The sequence below is a fragment of the Delphinapterus leucas genome, chromosome 2 (assembly GCF_059928025.1).
Source record: "Delphinapterus leucas isolate spDelLeu-1000000601 "Yukka" chromosome 2, BTC_Dleu_Yukka2, whole genome shotgun sequence".
NCBI lineage: Eukaryota > Metazoa > Chordata > Mammalia > Artiodactyla > Monodontidae > Delphinapterus > Delphinapterus leucas.
The window spans coordinates 182,279,779-182,301,922 of NC_143130.1; the positions used below are offsets into that span (position 1 = coordinate 182,279,779).

Below are 22,144 nucleotides of genomic sequence, written 5' to 3' on the forward strand. Positions count from 1 at the left end.
TTGGACTGTTTGAGCATCTTTATATATGCTTAAAGGTCTTTCCCCCCTCTTTTTTTGTACTAACTGCTCATATTCTTTGTCCATTTTTCTGTTTTTTATTGGGTTGTTGAACTTTGGGACTTCTTTACATACTCTAGGTACTAATCTTTTGACAGTTAAGTAGGTTGCAAATTCTTTTTCTCTTTGTGGTGCTAGTAATTCTTAATTTTAAACATTCTTATTTCATGTCTGTATATTTAGAATTGTTATTTGTGGGTAGTTTGGAGTATAGCTGTAATTTTAACTTTATTCACATATGGATAACCAGTTGTGGTAGAAATTACCATTGAATCCACTTGGGTTTGAAGTTTTGGTGGTGGCAGATTCTTGACTAGTGATTTAATTTTTTTAATAGTAGCAGGATTACTTAGATTCTTAAAGAAAATTATGTCAGTTTTGGTAGATTAGATTTTTTCTAGGACTCTGTCCATTTTGTCTAAATTTGTAATATTTATTGGTACAGAGTTGTTAAAAGTGCCCTCTTCCTATTTTTAATGTCTGAAGAATGTGTAATTATGTCTCCTTTTTTCATTTCTGATAATGCATATTTCTGTTCCCAACTCCCCTCCTCCTTTTCTATTAATTCATCTTGCCTGTAGTTTATCATCGATCTTAGTCTTTTTAGTGAATCCTGTTTTAGCTTTGTGATTATCTCTATCATGTCTTTGTTTTTATTTTTTAATTCTTTTTTTATTTATTTGTTTATATTTTATACTCAGCTGCGTCGGGTCTTTGTTGCTGTGTGCGGGCTGTCTCTAGTTGCGGTGAGATGGGACTACTCTTCGTTGTGGTGTGCAGGCTTCTCGTTGCGGTGGCTTCTCTTGTTGCGGAGCACAGGCTCTAGGCTCGCAGGCTTCAGTAGTTGTGGCACGTGGGCTCAGTAGTTTGGCTTGCAGACTCAGTAGTTGTGGCACATGGGCTTAGTTGCTCTGCAGCATGTGGGATCTTCCCAGACCAAGGCTTGAACCTGTGTCCCCTGCGTTGGCAGGTAGATTCTTAAGCACTGAGCTACCAGGGAAGTCTTATCATATATTTCTTTTTGTGTTTATTTTTTGTTTTTTCATTTATTAAACTATTTTTGAGATAGCTATAGATTTGTATGCATGTGTATGCTTTAGATATGCTTATTTTAAAGAGCATCAGTTGGAATTTTAATGCAATTTTCAAACATGTTTAGCTGGGATATAGCCTATTTACATTTGCTACAGTTGCTCTTATTTTTGCTTTCTATTTGTCCTGGCTGTTTTATATTTCTTTTTTCTCCTTTTTTGTTATTTTTTTAAAATAGCTATTTAATATCTTATATCATTTCATTTTCCCCGTATATTATTTCAGAAGTTTTATACTTTTTTCTCTTTTTATAGTTATCCTAGAAATATCATGCATCCTTGACTTTTCAAAATCTAAAAATAACCAGTAGGGCTTCCCTGGTGGCGCAGGGGTTGGGGGTCCGCCTGCTGATGCAGGGGACACGGGTTCGTGCGCCGGTCCGGGAGGATCCCACGTGCCGCAGAGCGGCTGGGCCCGTGGGCCATGGCCGCTGGGCCTGCGCGTCCGGGGCCTGTGCTCCGCAACAGTAGAGGCCGCGGTGGTGAGAGGCCCGTGTACCGCAAAAAAAAAATTTTTTTAAATAATAAAAATAACCAATATCTTTACCTTCCTCTTAGATAATACAAGAACCTTAGTAGTTTAATTTTATTCAGCTCCTCATGACTTAACATGTTATTATTATGTAGTTTAATTTTTTTTTAATATTCTTACAAGACAGAAGGAGACCTGTTTAGAATTGTTATTGTGTTTTGCCGTCAGTCCTTTTTTATATTTCCCACATTTTTGCTACTTTCTCTATTATTCATTGATTGTTTTATCTTTTAGACCATCCACCTAGGGCCATTTTCCTTCTGCTTAAAGTCTATCCTTTAGAATAGATGAACTCTCTTAGTTTGTGTTTACCTGAAAGTGTCTTTGTTTCACCATCACTTAAGGGAGATGTTTTTGCTGAATATGGCAGTTTAGGTTGGCAGTTATTTTCTTGTAGCAATTTGAAGATCTCATTCCTCTGTCTTTTGGTTTCCATTATTGCTATTGAAAAGTCACCTGTCAGTCTTTCAGTTCCTTGTCTCTGGCTGCTTTAATATTTTTCCCTTTGTCTTTAGCTTTCTGCTGTTTCACTGTATCTATATTTATCTTGCTTGGGTTTATTTGGCTTTTTTAAGTCTGTAAATTGGAGGTGTTTTGAAATGTGTTTATTGACTTATTCATAATTCCTAAACTGTGAATTTCCATTTTTATGTTCTGTTGATCTGTTTGTCTTAATGTATAAATAAATCTTTTATAACCTTCATAGTAAATATTTTCTCCTGGTCTTTTGCTTTTCTTTTCCTTTGTTTCCCACAGTTTCCCCAACAGACTGCATTGCCAAACTCGTGGATTTTTGATAATCTGATAAGTGAAAAGTGAACCTTGACAATAAAACTCTGGAACTGGTCTTTTGAGAGGAGTAGGACTGCAACTACTCTTTCAGTTTTTTCATCGTAATTGGTCTATTCAGATGTTTCTTCCACTTAGACCAATGTTAGTAAATTATATTTTTATAACTTTCAAATTTATTGGTATAGTGTGTGATAATTTATTCTTTTAGAAATTTTTCCCTGTATTTGTGGTTAGCCTCCTTTTGTTGATATTTAATTTTTTCTCTTTATTGATTATATTTGCTAAAGGTTACTTATTCCAAAAGAACCAGTTTGGGGACTTCCCTGGCGGTCCAGTGGTTAGGGCTTCACCTTCCAATGCAGGGGGTGTGGGTTCAACCCCTGGTGGGGGAGCTAAGATCCCACATGCCTCATGGCTGGCGGGGGTGGGGGGGGACAAAAACCATAAAACAGAAGCAATATTGTAACAAATTCAGTAAAGAGTTTTTTAAAGAAATGGTCCACATTAAAAAAAATCTTTTTTTTAAAAAAAAGAACTAGCTTTTGGTTTTTATTGTTTAACTCAATTGGCCTTTTGTTTTTAAATTTGGCCTCTCTTTTTATTTATGAATTTTCTAAGAAGTGTCTGGGGCATACTTTCTGTTTTCTCTTAAGAATTGAGTAACACTTAATTGGATAACTAAATCCCTTGGTAATATTCTGTGTTAAAGACTCTGCCCTCCTTGGTACGGTGAAATAGACCCTGTTTAGAACCTTTGGGTACACCTGCTTCCTCATTAACTATTCAAGACCCCAACTCCTGAGGCCTGTTTTGACCAGTTGAAGCACCTGCTTCACCCTGTGGTTATCCTCCACTTCTCTATGAGCCACCTTTAGTAAATAGGCCTATTCTCTGCCCAGGGCATTTGTGATGGGATATATCTAGGGGTGGTGGTGATTAAAAAAAAATCATTGTTATGGTATGGATTAGATGTCACTTTCCCTTTTGTTATATGTGATAATCAAAATAATCTAAAGCAGGTCTTAAAATGTAATTGACCCTGAGAGAAATTTAGTCTTAGGATTTTCTTGGAAGAAGGACAAAACTACTTAACAGTATCTTTGTAGTGTATAAATACAGTAATGAGTTTAATGCAGCCATTCATTGCAGGCTGATAGTTTAATGCTGAAGCACAAATTAGTAAACGTGGTTTGATGAGCCAGAGCAAAGGCCGGTTCCTTTATACAGATGTCTGAAAATGGCACCATATCAACTTCGAAGTGATTCTAATAAAAAGTGCATAATCTTGAATATGGAAAGTATGTTCTCCAAAGAATCTGTTGACTTTTTACACAGCATAGCAAGAAAGAAAACAAAATATGATATGAGATTATAAGCATCTGTCTGATATATAGAAATCTTTTTTATAGTAGAAATGGATTTTGAAAATGTTCAAACAGTCTTCAAAAATTGAATATTAAGTCTAAAAGTAAGCCACAGTTAAATGAAACAATCATAGTACAAAGGGATTTTTAGCAATGGAAATAATTTTTTTTTACTTTTGAATTTTCTTTATATTTTTATATAGCAGGTTCTTATTAGTTATCCATTTTATACATATTAGTGTATACATGTCAATCCCAATCTCCCAATTCATCACACCACTACCACCCGCAGCCAATTTTCCCCCTAGCAGTGGAAATAATTTTTTAAAGTTTTTAAGAAGAAGGCAGTTGCTCTCCCATTGCATATGTTAAATATGCAAAGTGATTTTGCTATTTTCAATAGTAATTAATCTACGTGATTCTTTATGAATTTAAGTAATTTCCTTTGTGAGTTAAGGTCTTCCTGTATGTTTTCTATTTGTACAATACCATAGCGGCAATGATTCTCTAGGAGCTCCTGATTAGTTTTCCGCTAGCAAGTGCAGATACGGTCCAGGAAATGCATATGGATGTCTTAGATTACTTGGTTAAAACATAAGCCAAAAGGAAAGACGTCCTTAGATCAGGCCAAACACCACACACACACACACACACACACACGCACACACGCACACACACGCACACACGCACACACGCACACACACACTCCAACTTTATTTTTCATGAGTTTTGTTAGGGCTGTGTGGCTTAGTGGGAGGGACAAGCACCCCATCCCAACCCTGGGTGCTGGTATCAGCATCTCCTGGGCATATATGGAGTATCCAAAACCATATTCAGTAGACCTTTCATTTTTGTAAATTACAGAGCAAAGCCCCATGAAACTATAATCAGCGAGTTTACTAGACAATAATGGGAAAGCTTTATAGCAGCGGTGAGTTAGAATAACTTGGGGTCACTGTGGTAAAAAGACATGGATTTCGGTTTAGGTCTAGGATTTGCAATCCAGAATGGTTACTGAATAACCTGCAGGCAAGACCTTCGAGGGAATTGAAGCTTGGAGCGATCGTTGTAAAATAACAATAAAACTGTCCACCTAAGAGTATTGGGAGACGTCAGAAACAGGGAACTGAGGACACTCTGCTTGTCCAGCCCTCGGACCAGACTGCGGCTCCCCGAGCCGGCGCACGGCCAGGTAGCCTGGCTGTGCGCGTGTGCGCGGCTCGCGGTTCGCCACCCGCCCTCGTTGACTTTTAAAGGCACAACCCGCGCCGCCCCCGCCACACTGGCTTTCGCTGGCAGGAGGGGGCCGGAGGGGCCAGCTGGGCAGAGGGACAGCCCCCTCCGCCACACGCCATGAGGTGAGGAGGAGGGGCCGGCCCTAACCCCCACCCAGCCAGGGGCTCCTGGAGACACCTGCGTCTGGGGCCTCCCACCTGGCCGGTGAGCTGCCTGCCAGACAACTGGGTGACGAGGAGACTGGGAGAAGGGACGGACTAGGTGTCCCACCTTCAGGGGGCTTTGGGGAGTGAAGCTTTGGTGGGGCCGCCGAGGTAGGTGGTGAACAAACGGTTGTATGTACTTAAGGGTTTACGGAGCGCCTTTGCCTCCTGACTCATGGGATTCTGCGAGCGTGGAGTGGAGAAACCCTTGCCGAACTGGCAGAGAGATGGCATCACTCTTTACAACTCTTCTGTGTGTGTAGACTTACAGTATTTTAGGAAATCTTTTGAATTGTAAAGCAGTGATTCCAAATGGACTTTTGCACTTCAAATAATAGCAAGGGTATCTTGGTTTTTATTCTTTCTGTGGGTGATTATCTTGACATTAGAAAACATTTAAACTTTTGTACATGGCAGACTTTTTTTAATTTAAGAAATTTTTAAAGTTTAAAAATTTTTAAGAACTTAAAAATTGTTATAAAAATCATACATTTCTCATTCTGTAGTATTTTCTATTTTTTAATAGAGAAGCTTTATCTTATGGGTCTCTTACTGTTTTGGCTTATGGGAAATGCTATTTCCATTCATTTACTTTGTGTTCATTTTAAAAACTAACTTGCTACTACTTAGGGCCATGGAAGATCTTTTTTTCCAAAATGAAAATAGCTTTAGTTCCCCAGATTATATTTATGCTTACGTAAAATTTCAGATAATACGTAAAGCTGTAAAAAGAATGAAACAGGAATTACCTGTACTTGACCTACCCAAAGATAACTTGGTAGAGCGTTGAGTACTGTGGTGCTAGGAGCTCTGCTGGGTACTGAAGGTCTTTGTGAGCAAGACAAAGAGTATCTGCCTCTGTGGACCTTACATTCTGCTGGGGAAGATGGACACACACACACACCCAAAAGTAAATTGACAAAATAGCTGTATGTTGTAATGAGTGATTTAAAGAAAATACCTACTTTAGGTGGGGTGATCAGAGGAGGTTTATCTGAGGGAATAACTTGAGATTTCACTCAAAGAAGAGAGGGAGCTAAGCCGAGGGCAAAACAGGAGAGCGAGCGTTTCAGTCAGAAATAACAGCAAGTGCAAAGGCCTGAAAAGAGCAAAGAGCTTGAATGGAAAGACCAGGGTAGCTGGACCGTAGTAGTAAGCCAGAGGAGGGAGGATCAGGTGAGGTGGAGGAAGCAAGCAGGGGTCAGATTTCACAGGGCCATGGCAGGGAGTGTGTGTTGTATTCTGGGGGCAACGAGAAGCCGCTAAGGGTTTAAGTAGAGAAGTGAAGTGATTTGGAATATGGATTGATTCATTCAATACATGAAATGTTTATTGAAACCTTACTGTGTACCAGGCACTGTTCTGGGCACTGGGGTACAGCATGGAAAAGGATAAATTCCTGTATTCATGAAGCTAATAATCTAGTGGTGGGCGCATAATCAAATAAACAAGAAAAACATCAGATAAGCATTATACAGATGATGACCATTGTTTAAATCATAGTATATGTTCTTAAGACTTTGTGTATATATATATACATACTTCTCCTTTGTTATCAGCTTTTCTTTCCCCTAAACAACTTATGGTAGGATTTTTTCTGTGTTACATTAAATGAACAGCTTTCTTTTATTTGGAAGCATCAATTTGTTTTGTAGATTAAGTATGGCCAAAATAATACTACATAAATGAAAAAAATACTGTGCAGCAACAAAAACTTATCTAAGTCATCTGTTTGGAAAGAAGTATATAGTAACTTCCTTTGGACAGTCTGACATGTGGCTCTCCTGCCTCATCCCATGTTCCAGCAGCCCCTCATGATAACTTTGACCTGTTAATGTGGTTAGTTAAATTTATGGATTTCCTATTTATTGAACCAATTCATACATTCCTAAAATGTACCTTAATTGACTTCTGTTATTATATTAGTGTCCTGATGGATTCCCTTTGCCAATACATATATTTTAGGATTTTAGTATCAATATTCGTGAGATCTATAGTTTCCTTTCTTAGTATTTTCTTTGTCAGATTTTGGTGTTAGCATTTGACTGCTTTATAAAAAAAATCGGGAAGCTCTTTTTCTGAGTTTTGGAACAGATTAAATTGCATAAGTATTATTCTTTCATTTAATTATCAAATACATATTTACTGAACATTCACTGCGTGCCAGGCATTGGGCTGATGCTGGGTAATCACAAGTAGACAAAACAGACATGATTCCTGTCCTCATAAGGCTTGGTTTATTAGGTAAATAGACATTAGTGAAATAATTATGATTATGTAATTATAAACCATGATAAATACTCTGAAAGAAATCGTTGAAGATCTACTTGGACTGTTCTTTTCATGTATTTGAGTCAATGGTTATTGCGTTAATACACACTAAAAATTAATTCTTTTAAAATTAATATTTGTTGAAGATTTGATATGTAATTAGTTCTGTGATAAATACATAAGTAAATAAAATGAGGTCTTCATAATTATAAAAGTTAAAATAAAAATAATGGTGATAGTAGCTACCATGGTAGGTGGTATATTGCACATTTTTTGATTGAAGAAATTAAGACTTACATTAAGTAGACACTTCAGTTATGTCTGTGACACCTCCAGTTGTACACTCCTCTGGAAATTCCACTAAGATCATAGTAACAGAGTAAAGATATAAATCCACAAAGATCAAGAGAGTGAGAAAGGAGAAGATAAATGAAATCAGTATTTGGGAAACTACAAAAGAAGGTGGTCAATTACTAAATGATTTAGTGGATTAGAGAATGCTGAAGGCTGAAGAGAGGTAAGCCAACAAGAGAAGCAAGCCGATTCCCTCCACAGAATCTGGAAAAGGCTCAGGATTTAGAGGTACCAAGTACTTCTCAGGGCAGGAATATGGGTGGAATAGAAATAGAAGTATCTGTAAACTGTGGTATCTTTTAAAAAGAAAAGAGAAAATACAACTTACGTAAAAGAAGAGATTCTTTTTTTAAAAAAGGGAGAGAAATTATTCAGGAAGCAAGAAAGGATTAGATAATAAAGCTGAAGAACTCTCCTAAAAAATAGAATAGCCACAACAATTAGACAAAAAGAGTGAGAAAGTATTTAGAAAATAAAGGTCCAGTCAAGAAAGTTTTTCATCTAAGCCAGTGGCAGGAAGAAAAATCTATAACGAAATCAGTACTATAGATATGTGGGAGAATCTGGAACATGATACAGTGGGTAGCCAGTGATACCAACAGCCAGTGTCATTGAGATGGGATATGTCATGAAGGGTTTCAGAGAGGTACTGATACCTGAAATCTAAGTAAGTATTCAAATGATAAGCCAAAAAAGGGCACTAGTGTATACATTTTCAGGGCAATAGAAATAGCAAATGCAGAGGTGGAAACACGATACACATGAGGAACTGCAAGCAGTTCATTATTTGAGAAATTCAGTATACTTTACAAAAAATAGCATGTATAGTTTTATAATAGTACACCTTTTTTCAAAAAGGATTTGAGGTAGAACTGTGTGAATATATTTAAGATTCTTTAGAAAAAGTAGCAATATTGATTATATCGTTCATTATGTCAAGAGGGGAGAATTAAATTGGGATTCAGGAGACCAGGATTCTAGTGCAGACCTACCACTAACTTGTTGAGACCTTAGTGTGATAATGTTGTTGACTGCCTTCCCAGTAATCACCTCCCTTTTTCTTCCCTTCCCCCAAACCACAATTTTGTCTAGCTTTTGGGGTGATCCCATGCTTCAGGAGCAGCTTGGGCGGGTGAGAGTGGGGGGCTGTGTGACTCTTAGTTACTCTAAGCTCATTATGGTAATTCCACTCTCTTTGGTTAGTGATTGTTTTAGGAATAAACGTGTGACTCAGTTCTGGCCAATGAGTTGAGAATGGGGTGCCTGCAGAGAGAATTCTGGGAAAGCTTTCTCACCGAGGACAAAGGAAAAGATGCCCTCTCCCTGCCTTCATCTTATTCTAGCTCTGAAGATGTGTTTGAGCCCAGTGTACGGATGCAACAGAGCAGTTTTCAGGCTTAAGGGTTCCCTCCTCTGCTCCTGAAGCTGAGGATTGTTTTTAAAAATATGGTGCCTTTGTTGCTACTCCTTTTCTAAGTTGCAAGTGTAATCTGGTTTGGGAGGGTCTTTACTTCCAGCTCTGCTTTCCTCTTTGAGACCACTGTCACCAGGAGATACAGCCCTTGCTTTCCAAAGGTCACACACTCACTCTAGGAGTATTTTGTGAGCGCATTCTAAGATCTCCAGGCCACCGGGACACTTTCATCATAGAGACTTTTTCTCGTTTGTCTTGATAAAATGCAGGGTATAGCATAGTACTAGGCACATAATAGTCATCACTAATAGTTTTGTTTAATGAAGGGTGAATCAAATATTACTTATGTAGGGGTGGGGAGAGGTTTTATTTGTGTTCTATTTGATTTTATTATTTCCAGCCAGTAGAACATGGGTGTGGTTCTATAATCTGTGCATTTTGAAAGGGTTTTTTCAATGAGGCAAAATTGATTCCTGTTTATCTCTGCGAAGAAAATTTTCTTTAGAAATTAAAGAATTGGGGGAAAACCACTTCAATCTATGTGTGTTACTACTTCTTATACAGCAAATTTAGCCTTTAGCTCTGGAGACTTGACAAAGAAGGGAAACATCACAAAATTGTACCTAATGCAAACTAGATGCTCAGTAAACATTTATTTATATAGTAGATATGCCTGAAATAGAACTATTCACTTTATGATTTAATTTTTTCTTTTTTCATTTTAGCATTTATGACATTAGCAGAGAACAGGACTATGTCAAGAAGTCCGGGGGTATACTTGGTGCAAATGAATTAAGACCACCCTCCCAGCTACATTCCCGAGACAAGGTTCATATCAGAGAAGAGTGGGTACTAAACTAAATGCTATAAGCTATTACTAATGAATCCAAAGCTGCACAGTACAGTTTTTTAGATTTTAATTTAGATCATGTAAAATGAAAGGACTTTTTTAAAAATTCTAACTTCCAGTAGCTACAGATTTCTTATAATTATTAGTCCAAAATTGATAGGTGATTAAGTTTGCAAATTGCATCAGAAAAGGTGTGTGTGTTCAAGAGAAATTGTCACACTCCTCTATTTGTATTTCTTTGAAATTATGATTTATTTTACTTGATTTTAAATTGAGATATTTTAAATAGTAGAAGTAATACATGCTTATGTAAGAAAAATCTAAATTGTAGTGATATATATAAGGCAAAAGTATAAGTTCTCCTTTTTGTCCACTCCCCAATCACCATTGGTGTATATACTGTTAACGGTTGGATTTCCCATCTTTTCTACATCTTTTTCTGTATACTTCCAAACACATAATTTTTTATGGTTTTTTTTTTTTACCAAAATGACAGATAATACATATTATTCACTCAGTAGTATACAATAGATATCTTTGTACGTCAGTATATACAGATTTACTTTGTTTTTATTTAGTAAGTGCAAGGTGTTTCCCTATTGATGGCAATTTAGGTTGTCTCCAGTGTTTTTGCTGTTATAGGTGTTGGTGCATGGAACACCCTTGGACATATAACCCCTGCACTTATGCTAATATTTCTGAGGAACAGATTCCCAGAAATGGAATGGTTATTTGGTATGCCCATTTAAGTTTTTGTTACTTTCTGCCAAATTGTGTTCTAAAAAAGCTGTATATATCTTAAACTGGCAGTCCTTTGATATCTTAAAGGTAAGGGTAGTACATTTTAGGATTAGGTGATTAAAGAATGGGCTGTTCCTTCAACAACTGTCAAATGACCTACTTAGAGGAGATACAGTATATAGGCATGGAGAGTATTAAAAGGTGTAGGTTGCCTTCTACTAATAAGGGCCTTTAATGGCACATATTGTTGGGTTCTTAGTGTTTCTGTCTCTGATAAGTGCTATTGCTTAATTCACAAACAGGAGTTGTGGTCATGTAAGTCTGGGGGAGATGTAGAAGTGGCTAGATTCTGTTAGATTACTGTGACACCTAAGTTGTTGACGTTTGTTCATCTCATTATTTGCTTTCAGACCAGATGCTTATAGAATGGAAAATAGATACCTGTGGTATAGCATCAGAAGCTGGTTTATAATTTTTTTATCTCTCTTATTAGAAGTTATAAAGAGAGAAAAAAGTGTCCCGAAATCAGACACTCAGTATCCCTGTCATGGATTTTGAGATGGGGGAGATTGATGCAGGGCGCTTTGAGCAGAATCCAACTTGTTGTGTCAAGCTTGACCTAACTTTTTTTTTTTTTTTTTTTTTTTGCAGTGCGCAGGCCTCTCACTGTTGTGGCCTCTCCCATTGCGGAGCACAGGCTCCGGACGCACAGGCTCAGCGGCCATGGCTCACGGGCCCAGCCGCTCCGCGGCATGTGGGATCTTCCCGGACCGGGACACGAACCCGTGTCCCCTGCGTCGGCAGGCGGACTCTCAACCACTGTGCCACCAGGGAAACCCAAGCTTGACCTGACTTTTAAGATCCAATCCACAAATGGCAGAGAAACGTGCCCAAAGCCAGGTGCTACAGGAAAGAATATTAACTCAGTTTTCAGAGCCATTTTGATTCAACTTCAGTTTTTTCCATGTGCTCTTTGTTGATCACTTAAACAGTAAGGGACACTCTTTATGCTTTACAGACAGGTACTTTTCAAGTTACCTTCTTAGATGTTGCTTTAGATTTCTTTGTGGAATAGCCCCCTCTTCTTTCTCTTAATATTCTGATCATCTTGAATGTTAAACTAGAGCATGTGCATTGCTCAGCAAAATATGAAACTATCCATTTATTTAATGCTCCTCGTTTTGTACGCTTGTTTTAGGCGGTTAAATGAAAGCGCATTGTGTGGGAAGAGACAACGTCAAATGATTTATCAGTAAAATTCTCATTATGTCCTTAATTATAGAGCAGGAAACTTGTGCTTTCTTGAGAGTATAATTGAGGTCATTTATTATGAAGTCATGAAAGCTTCAGGGTTTACTGTGGTTTTCCATTAACTTCTCTTTTGATATGCTTTTCCTTCTGCCAACTGTAAAATTATTACTTTTCTAACATATGGCTATTTGGAGAGTGCTGACATAAAAAGGAAGCATTTTTAACCATAAATAAATGGTTTTAGAAGTTACAGTATAAAAGTACAAAATAAGTCATTTCTTACTTGTTCCTCCTTGTTTATTTTAAATCATTACCATTAGTCCTAGCTTTATTGGGAGCAGTACTCCCCACATTGTATTAGATGGGGTCTTTTAAATTGCATTATTTCTCACAGTTTTCAGTTTATTATTGTGCGTTGATGCTCAAAATTGGGGATATATGTAGTATTCAGTACTTGTGAAACTTATAATCTATTAACATCTTGCAGAATTTAGGGAAGTTGATAATCATAGATTGGTCATTTCCAAAGCTATGACAACTTTTATTTCTTTCACTTGTAAGCAACATCTTTCACAAATATTGAGCCTCATGGTATAATTAGATTCTTTAAATATTATATTGCCTTTTAAAAAATTTAAATACTAGGTTTCCAAAATTATAATTTTTAAAGGAATCCTGATTTGCATTTGAGCTAGCTGTACAGATTATTTGTAAAAGGAGTTTGCAAGTGCATAGGCTTCCCAGTTTGTTTTGAGGAAGTAGCTAAAGAAAGCCATAATTTTTAAATTGTTATCACTGGTGTTTTGCTGTTTGAATCTCTTTAGAATATCCATATTTTTCACAGCACTGGTATACCGATATTGAAAGAGAGAAGGTGAAACTGAGGAAAAATCAAAGTCAGATACAATCGATATAGATCAGATGTGCCAACTTCAGAATATTCTTAAGTGTTTCATCCTCTTTTCTTTCTTTCCTTGCTATTTATAATCTTTTATTTTTGATACGATGAAGTATTATTATCAAAATCATTTTTAAATTACCTTGGGAATTGAAGCATTAGGACAGTTTAGTCCAAATGAATTTTACTGAAATGTTTGTTTTGATTTCTGTAATAGTCTAGGGTTTTTTAATCTGTTGTTCATAAATTAATTTTAATTAAAAAGCTTATGTTTTCTTTAACTTTTGAACTCTAGTGTAATTGGCAGAGTCCTGGTATAAGTAGGAAGCCAGATTAATGTACTTATTTATACTGTAAGGCCCAAACTTCCAGTCTTACATAAATTATTCTCTCTATTATTTACAAATAATCAGTGTGTATCCGCCCCCCCAACCTTGTTAAAGAGAATAGAGAGGATGTAAATAGAAAGGAGTAAACAAATCAAATAGTTCAATGTTATGAGAACTCATTAGGCTCAGTTCTTGCTAAGTGAGGACTGGTAAAATCAAAAGACACAAGGGCTCAATCAAGAGAATTACTGGATTGAGTCAGTAGTTCTCAATTAGGAAGCATGCCTCTCATGGGAGGGGTATACCAGCATCTTTGGGATAACACATGGGTATGGTTTGAAGAAAGCACTTTCAAGAAAAGTAATAAAGTTTTATTTTTGTAAAATGATGATTTTATAATACAGCCCATAAGAAGTAAATTTTAATAGACATGTACAGGCTGGTGAGGAAGCCCCAAAGAAACATGATTTCTAATGTGTTTGCTGAGTGTGCAGTAGTAGGCTCCTTCCAAGGAACCTAACAGACTTCCTTGGGGATTTGGTGAGAAGACAGGAAGGGTAAGTTTATCAAAATGTGGCTTAGGTTTAAAAAAATTTAAGAATGAGAAGAATTGGTCTAAGCAGTTGCTGACCACCAACTTGACACTACAGTTGCATCTGCTTTTACCCAGTGTGGCTACAGCGCCCAGCTTGAAACCAAAAGGGATTTATTCTTGCATTAAAAGTCATTCACCCTCAGTTATAATCCATTTAGGTTATTTTCACATGTGAGATCTTTTAAGATAGTCCAGATATGGTAGCCAAAACACATTGTAAATGTCTTAATCATACAGGAAGGAAATAGATGATTATTTCCTATTATCATAGATGATATATTTCCTGTATCAGTATTCAGTGATATTTAGTGTGCCACTTTTCCCCATCCTTTGGTTATCTTAAACAGTTGCATTATTTTTGTTTGTGTTTTGCAGTTTTTGAGACAGTGTCCTTGAGTTCAGACTCTCTCTTCCAGAGGGCAGTTTCAATTCTCCATACTTCTTACTTGGACTCTGCATCTGAGCATGGTTTTCAGTACAGTCAAGTGACTGGTGAAAAATGACATTTTCTTAAATGAGGTGAGGTGCTTGGTACACACTGTGTCTGTTTTATTTTAGTTTTAAAGAAAGAGACCCATTATTTTTGATATATAAGCCTAGTTCTTTTTAGCTATCCCATTTCAGCTGAAATAAAAGATCCTTGGAAATAGTCACTTGAAAGGTAATTATAATATATTCTAGGGAATAGAAAAATAATAAATGTCATTAGTCTTTTAGCAGGAGGAATTCAGATGATGCATTTTTAAAAGTTAATTTTCAAGGCAAAATAACATGTTTATAACATTTGATTATTCTCTCCTTATACGGTACAAAACTCTTTACCAAGAAAAAAAAGCAAGTAACTGTACTCACGAAGAACTTCAAGAAACTTACGGGTTTCTTCTGTTTGAAACTGAAAATCAGGTAAGGGAATTCGATCGTAGAAAAGTAATTTTGTGATGTTAATGTACAAAATTAATTATATCATTAAAGTTAAATATTGGTATTTTAGGTCTATAAAGTTTGTAAGATTACCAGTTCATCAGTCTTTTTTGTTAGTTTGGTGGCAATGTAAATGACAGTGAAAGCTCGTCATGAAAGAGATTGGATTTCTACAACTTTCCATAGGTTTTCTTTAGTTTTATCTTGAATACATTTGTAAGCTCGTGGTGAGATTTTGATTAATACAGATTCCTTAAGTATTAATAATGACTTTTAATGGAGTGAATGGATATTTTCTATTCTCGATCATTGTTTAGATAGATATTTTCTATTTCTTGTGGAGGTTTTTCAAGTTTAAATTACATGATTTTGGGGACAAGATGAACACGTTCAGCATTCTAGTTACTTGGAATTGTTTCATGCCTTATTTTGAAAATTGAACATCCATATTGTTGGTTGTACCTAAATTGTGGAGAAGGAAACTACTGTGTGCAGGTATGTCTCCAGAGATGTGTGTGGCTTCTAGATACAGTTCAGCAATGCTAGAGATCTATAATCCAACTTAAAGTAATTCAAAGGTAGTATTTCGGTTGAGGTCATGATTTTTAAAGAACAGGGATAGATTTGCTGAAGAATAATTAACATTACCATATAACTTATGGATTATATAGTAATACTAGAGAGTTTGTTTAACTTCCAAATAAGATATGTTATGGATTCATACTAAAAAAAAAAAAAAAAAAAAAGCATTTGCGGAGAAGACATTTTCAAATTTAGTGATTCCCAAGCTGTAATTGAAAAAGAAATCTTCAAGAGAGGACTTATCTGTGAGCTTGTTTAATTTGGTTTTGCTGGTGACATTTTTGTTAACAGAAATAATAAAATTTCACGAAAAAGTTTGAGCTGTTAATATTAACTAAAACACAATTGCCTTACGTAAGCTTGCTTTGTGCCATGAATGCATAGAACGTACAGATTCTGTATTGAAAGTCTGTATATAGATTATAGAGTTATTTCATGGACCCTCCCAAGAACGATATGATAAGCAAAGTACGATCTTTTGTTTAAGGCAAAGTTGGTATGTCAGCGTGGACTCTGTGTTGGCAGCAGTGCTATCAGCACTCTGGGTGACCCAGGGAGAGGTACGTCTGTAAGGAAAAGGAATCTCTTTTACAAGGTGAAGTGGGGTTTAGTTAGTTACATAAGATACCTGTGTTAAATGCTAGTTTCATTGATGATAAATAGTGATCTTTGGAAGCAGACCTTTAAACATATAAATGAGCTTTGAGTCTAAGACTTAAGGTTTTCTAATAGGAGTTATCTTTTTTAAAAGGATGGTTGGACTAGAAAAGGTACTGAAGGTATCTTTCAGTGCCAAGAGTTCAGTGCAGTCATCTGGGGCTAGTGAGGATTTCTTCTGAATTATCATAATGGCAGTAGGAACACATAATAGAGGGAACTGACGCACCTTGGCAACTGTGGAATGTGAGGAGTAACAAAGAATCAAATGTAAGGTAACTTACACTGCACTGATATTGTCAGTAGAAGAGAGACACGGAGGAGAGGAAATTGTAGGGAAGCTGTTGAGTTAAAAGAGAAAGGTAATCTTACTGTCAAGAATGTGGATTAGCACTAATTTCTTTAAGCTTCACTTTCCTCATCTGTAAAATAGATGAAACTATCATCTAGATTTGCTGTGAGGATTACATGAGACTGTGTCAAGTGCTTAGCTTGGAGCTTACACCTAAATGAACACTACTACTTCAGTGAGCTAAATTTGAGAAATAATGAGGTGGTCATAAGTGTTTCTGAAAGCTGTCCTGCTGGTGGTAAAAATAGTTGGAAAAGGGATTAGAACTGGAGGTTGGGGTTCAAGGTGGCAGCGGGTGGGTGTTAGCTGAAGCCAAAAACATTGTTACATGGGGCAGCAAAGATGGCAAGAGCAGAACTTTCAGGTGGTTATGGGAGCAAGGGATGGGGCCACGGGGCAAGGCTAGGAAGAGGGAGTTGAGAGCAGTCCAGGGGATGAAGAATCAGGAGGTGGAGTTTCACAGAGAACAGAAGGCTGTAAGGAGGGGTGTTAGCAGTGTCAGATGCTACAGAAGTTGGAGATCAGCACTGAGAAGGATTACTGGGCTCCATGGCTACATTCCTGCTGACCATTTCTTTTAAATAACAACTTTATTGAGATAACATTCACATACCATTCGTTTCACCTGTTTAAAGTATACAATTTTTTTTTTAGCATATTCACTAAAATGAATATGCAGCCATCAGCACAATCAATTTTAGACCATTTTCATCAGTCACTCCCCACTCCCACCAGCCTAAGCAACCAGTACTCTACTTTTTGCCCCTATGGATTGGCCTATTCCAGACATTCCATGTAGATGGGATCGTATATGACCTTTTGTGACTAACTGTTTTACTTAGCTTAGTGTTTTTGAGATTCATCCATGTTGTAGCATATACTTCATTCCTTTTTTGACTGAATAATATTCCACTGTACCGCATTTTCTTTATCCATTCAGCACTTGATGGACATTTGGTTGTTTCTACTTTTTGGCTATTATAAAAAAATGGTACTATGTACGTTCTTGTCCAGGTCTTTATGTGGACATGTTTTTTCATTTCTGTTGGGTTTATACCTAGGAGTGGAATTGCTGGCTCATATGGTAACTCTGTGTAAAACAAATGTTTTTTTAAACTTATATTCAGCTCTTCTAAAGGACATGAAAGGGGATAAGTTCATAACCCCAATAACAGTTTACCTAAAACCTTTTTTTCCTTCTCCCCTACTCTTTTTAACCCCCCCTTCTTTTCATTATGAAAAATGCTAACATAGAAAAAGTAGAGAGCATAGTATAATATACCTATCACCTACGTTTAACAGATAATGTTTTGCATTATTCTCTTCATTTGTTTAAAAAAGTTTTTTTTTCTGAAAATTGTGAAAGTGAATTACAAGCAAACACCTCAGCTTACATCTCTAAAAATTAAGGCCATTTTTGCGCTTTACTGCAGTCACATGAGTTTATTGTTGATGTTTGAGAGGCTGGCTTCAGTAGGGTGGTGGAGTAGATAGAGGCTGGATTGCTCCTATAAATACACAATCTTCTTCATCACATGTACTGGGGGTAATAATAAAATAGCACTACTGCCTGTGTGTGTTCTATAGTTTTGGGCTCAAATAGAAATGGATAGTTCTGTGTATGAAAGTAATCCTTTATATTACTGTAGTGTATTATAGTTTTAAAAGTTTATGGATCTTTTTAAATCTTCCTGAGAACCCTGTGATTTATGTATCTATACTCATGCCCACCTTGCCCGCTTAAGTGACATACTCCTCAGTCACATGGTTATTATTAGCAGTAAGTGAAAAACCTGGAACTGGAACCCAATCTCCTGGCCACAAGTTTATTGCTCTGTCTGCTATATCCATGTCCTCACCATTGTCTTTTATGTTTCAAAAGAGATACTTCAGGAATATCTCTGAAATGTGTCCTTTCCTCCTTATTCTCACTGCTGCTGCCGGGTGGGGATCCTCTTCTCCTGTCGTAACTTAAAGGAGTCTCTCCCCTCTTGAGACTCACTTCTCTATTAAGCTGCAGTGGGCTGTGATGTGGCTACAGTGGTGAACAAAACAGATATAACCCCCGCCTCCCTGGAATTCACAGCCCAGCAGAATAAGCTGCTTGAAGGCAGGACCTCGTTGTATTTCCCTTTGTGGCACTGCTGCCTGGCACACAGCTGCAGTGTAGTAGACCTCAGCACACATTCTTAAATATGAGTACTTACTGAGATGTTTTGCAAAAAATAACTTGAGAATCAGATTACTATAGGCCTTTTCACTGAATGATTGCATGGAGAAAAAACAGACTCACGAAGACTTTTCCAAACATGTGATACTCTTATCCCTTTTCACTTACCATACCCAAATAGAAAACTGGTTGTCGAACAGATGTATTGTATCTTAGCTCTAATGTTTCCATACCTTTAGAATATCTCAAATAGTTTTTAAAAGGTAAGCAGTTTCAAAATAGTTTTTTAATGTTAGCATTTATTTGTCTTTTGTGTTGTCTTGTTCAGTTAAAGGTAACCCATGTGTAAATAATCTTTTTAAAGTGTAAATTAATCTATTTTTATACTTTTATAGGTGTATACATTTCCAAATACTCAGACTATCTTCATGCAAGACCTTGGTATCATGGGAAGTCTGGTTATGTTGTAATTTTTAATCTAATTAAGGTAAAGACTAAATGTGCTTCTATGTAATTTTTCTTTTAAAAATGAAAGATTATCAGTCTGTGATAATGTTCTTTGCAGATCATTTGCTACACATAGTCCTTGCCAAAGACAGCTATCTAAAGTCAGAGAAAATAACTGCTTTTTGCTTTCCTTTACGGACAAAGCTTTTTTTGAATTCATTTTATAGATGATCTATGAATATGTTTTTTTAAAAAAAGCTTCAAAATAATACAACAGGTATTCAGTGAAAAGCTTTCCTCTCACCCTGTCCCACAATGCCACTTTTTAAATAGTAAATAACAGAAAACGAGTAGCTGCTTATAAAGCAGTGTGATTTCAGTTATAAGAGACGAATTTAGAAAGCAACATTCATTGATTTAAGTTGTCAAAATGAGAAACCTTTATATATTTTTTTAACCCCTAAAACATTGAGACCTTGTTCACAGTTTCATGGGGCACCTGCAACTGATGATCTCAGAAATTTTTAAATGCCCTTAAATAGTCCAGTATAAATGAATCACGCAATTAGAATTTTCACTCAAATAGTAGGAAAACTCTAATTTTAGAGGTTGGGGGGCTTTTTGAGGACATATTCTGTGGTCTTGTTTTGGTTTTGCTTTTGTTTTAGCTTTCCTACTATCTTAAGTTCTTTGGTTATAAACCTAACACTACTGATTTTTTTAAGAGTGTGAACTCTTCATATTCCAAAACTTGTCCCCAAGAACTGGAGGGAAAGTAGCATTGCATTGGCTCATAGTCACTGCTTCCCTCCCTTACTCTTCCCTCTCCTGCTCTGTGATAAGTGCTGTAGTTCTGCCGCAGACAACGTGCCTGTCAGCTCAGGTAACAAACATTTTTTGCTTATGTCAGATTGTGCCTCGCCATTGGTTTCGTGCCCCCATATCCCACCCTGTCTGGTGGATACTGCTGTTTAGTTTTTGCCTATGTGCTCTCAGTCTTCCTTACTTTACTGCTTAGAAGGCAGCCCTGCCCAACATCATAAGCTGTTTGATGGGGAGAGAATACAGGTTTTGATTGCTCACTGAAGTACCATTTATATTATTTGTCTTCTTAGTATTGCCTTTGGTGGTCCTGTTGATGAAGAGGCGGGACCTTGACAGCAAACATGTGTATATGTTCTTTATTAGGCTACTTTTAAATAAATCCTAGAGTCAGATTATTGCTATTTGAAAACATTTGATTAGTCTTAATATTTACATTCTAGGGAAGAGTCAAGTTTGTGTCTGAGAATTATACAACTAACTATACCAGCCCATCTTCTGGCTATGATTGCCACGTGGCTGTAAGTACTAACAAGTTTTCTCACAAGACAAGTCAGTTTCGCACCTTTGAACTGAATCAGGTATAGTCACCTGGGAATAAATCATTTCTAAATCTAAGGAGTTAAATTTTGGGGTTGGGTAGGGTTGAAATAAACTTGATGCACGTGGAATTCTGTAGTATTACCCTGATAATACTTATTTTGCTTCTTTCAGTATTACCTCTATGAACTTTCAGGCAGCACTGTTATTGAGCGACCCAGACAGATCTGTCCTTATGTGATTGTAGCTTTTCAGTACAGGGAACCTAAAAAGATGGCAGCACCAGCTCATAATCATAAAAGCAAGTAAGTAATTATGTACATACTTTGTTTTACTGGATTTCTTTCCTTTGCTCTTATAAAATATGCTTCTTTTTTTTCCCCCTAGACTTGAACTCAAAGAAGATGGTAAGAAATTATTTAATTGGTTCTTTTAGCTGTTTCTTTAAGTAAATGTTTTGTTCATAAATAAAATAATCAGTTTCTTTCTTACCCTCATTTCTCACAGTTCTCATCTATCCATGGAAAGGGAAATTAATTATTCAAGGCTGTCTGATGTGTGATATAACTCTTTGGTCCTCTTACGGCACATTGGTTCCAAAACAACTGTAAGTATTGAATAAGTGCCTTTACTGATGCTTGTATAATTTTTTGATTCTCATTTTGAGGTCTTGCTTGTTGGCACTGGTGTGAAATACAGCAACTGTACTTGGTTTTAGATTACTCCTGGGGAGATGTATAGAGCACAGGGCCATGACACAGGAGACCTAAATTCAGATATAAATCTGACCGTTGCCTTGAAATAAGTTAGTTTTATAATCTTTGACAAATCACTTTTTATATTTTAGTATCTTAATCCATTTATGGGAAAATGATCTCTCAGGCTAAATTAATTTACTTGATGCTAGAAGTTTGACTTTCCCCAAGAAACAACTTGGACTTGCCTAGATAACAGATGCAACAGATTCTAGCCACTGAATTCTATTAGAATCTTTATAAGGTTTGCAGTATCTAGCTTTTTAATTTTCACACGATTTTCCTAGACTAGTATTAGAGTAGCCTTTACATGTATTTACATTATGATGAATTACAGTACTTGCTTCTGCAGAGAGAACTGTGAAGGGCATCTTGTGATATCTTTTTGTTTAATCTATTCTTAGTTTGCACCCAAAACTGTTGAAAGTTAGACATGCTTTAATTGAAAAATAAAATGAAAACTGGTGTGCTATTAGAAATCATTTACTTTCTACTGGCCTTTTTTAAGAAGAGAGAGGGAATTTATAGCCCATAGAATAAATTAAGGATTCTGTGAATAAATAAATGGGAGAGAAGGGAAAGTTCTTTCTCACTGTAGAGTGCAACTAATAGGTATAGAAAGAGCGATGGAATTTGGAAATCACATTTTGGCAACATCATAATAATCAGTGGAGGCTTGATGTAGTAGGTGAAAGTTTGATGGTATTTACATATCTCGCAAAGGAAAAAATAAAGACTTTACAATGGAAGAAGCTACAGAGACCATCTTAACTAAGTGGTTAAGTTAATGTCACCAGGAGAGGAATAAACATCATGTGCTTCCTGATACGATGCACAGAGAATAACACGATATCAGTCTGTGGTGCTCCTGCCAATCTAATCAGGAAGAAAGGTTAGACATGCCCAGATTGAGGGACATT

General features: G+C 36.6%; 1 pseudogene; it reads left to right on the forward strand.

The window, feature by feature from the left end:
* LOC149750395 (protein TASOR 2 pseudogene) overlaps positions 1-14,497 on the forward strand; it is a 29,317-nt pseudogene extending 14,820 nt beyond the window's left edge.
* Positions 14,498-22,144: the final 7,647 nt, after the last annotated feature.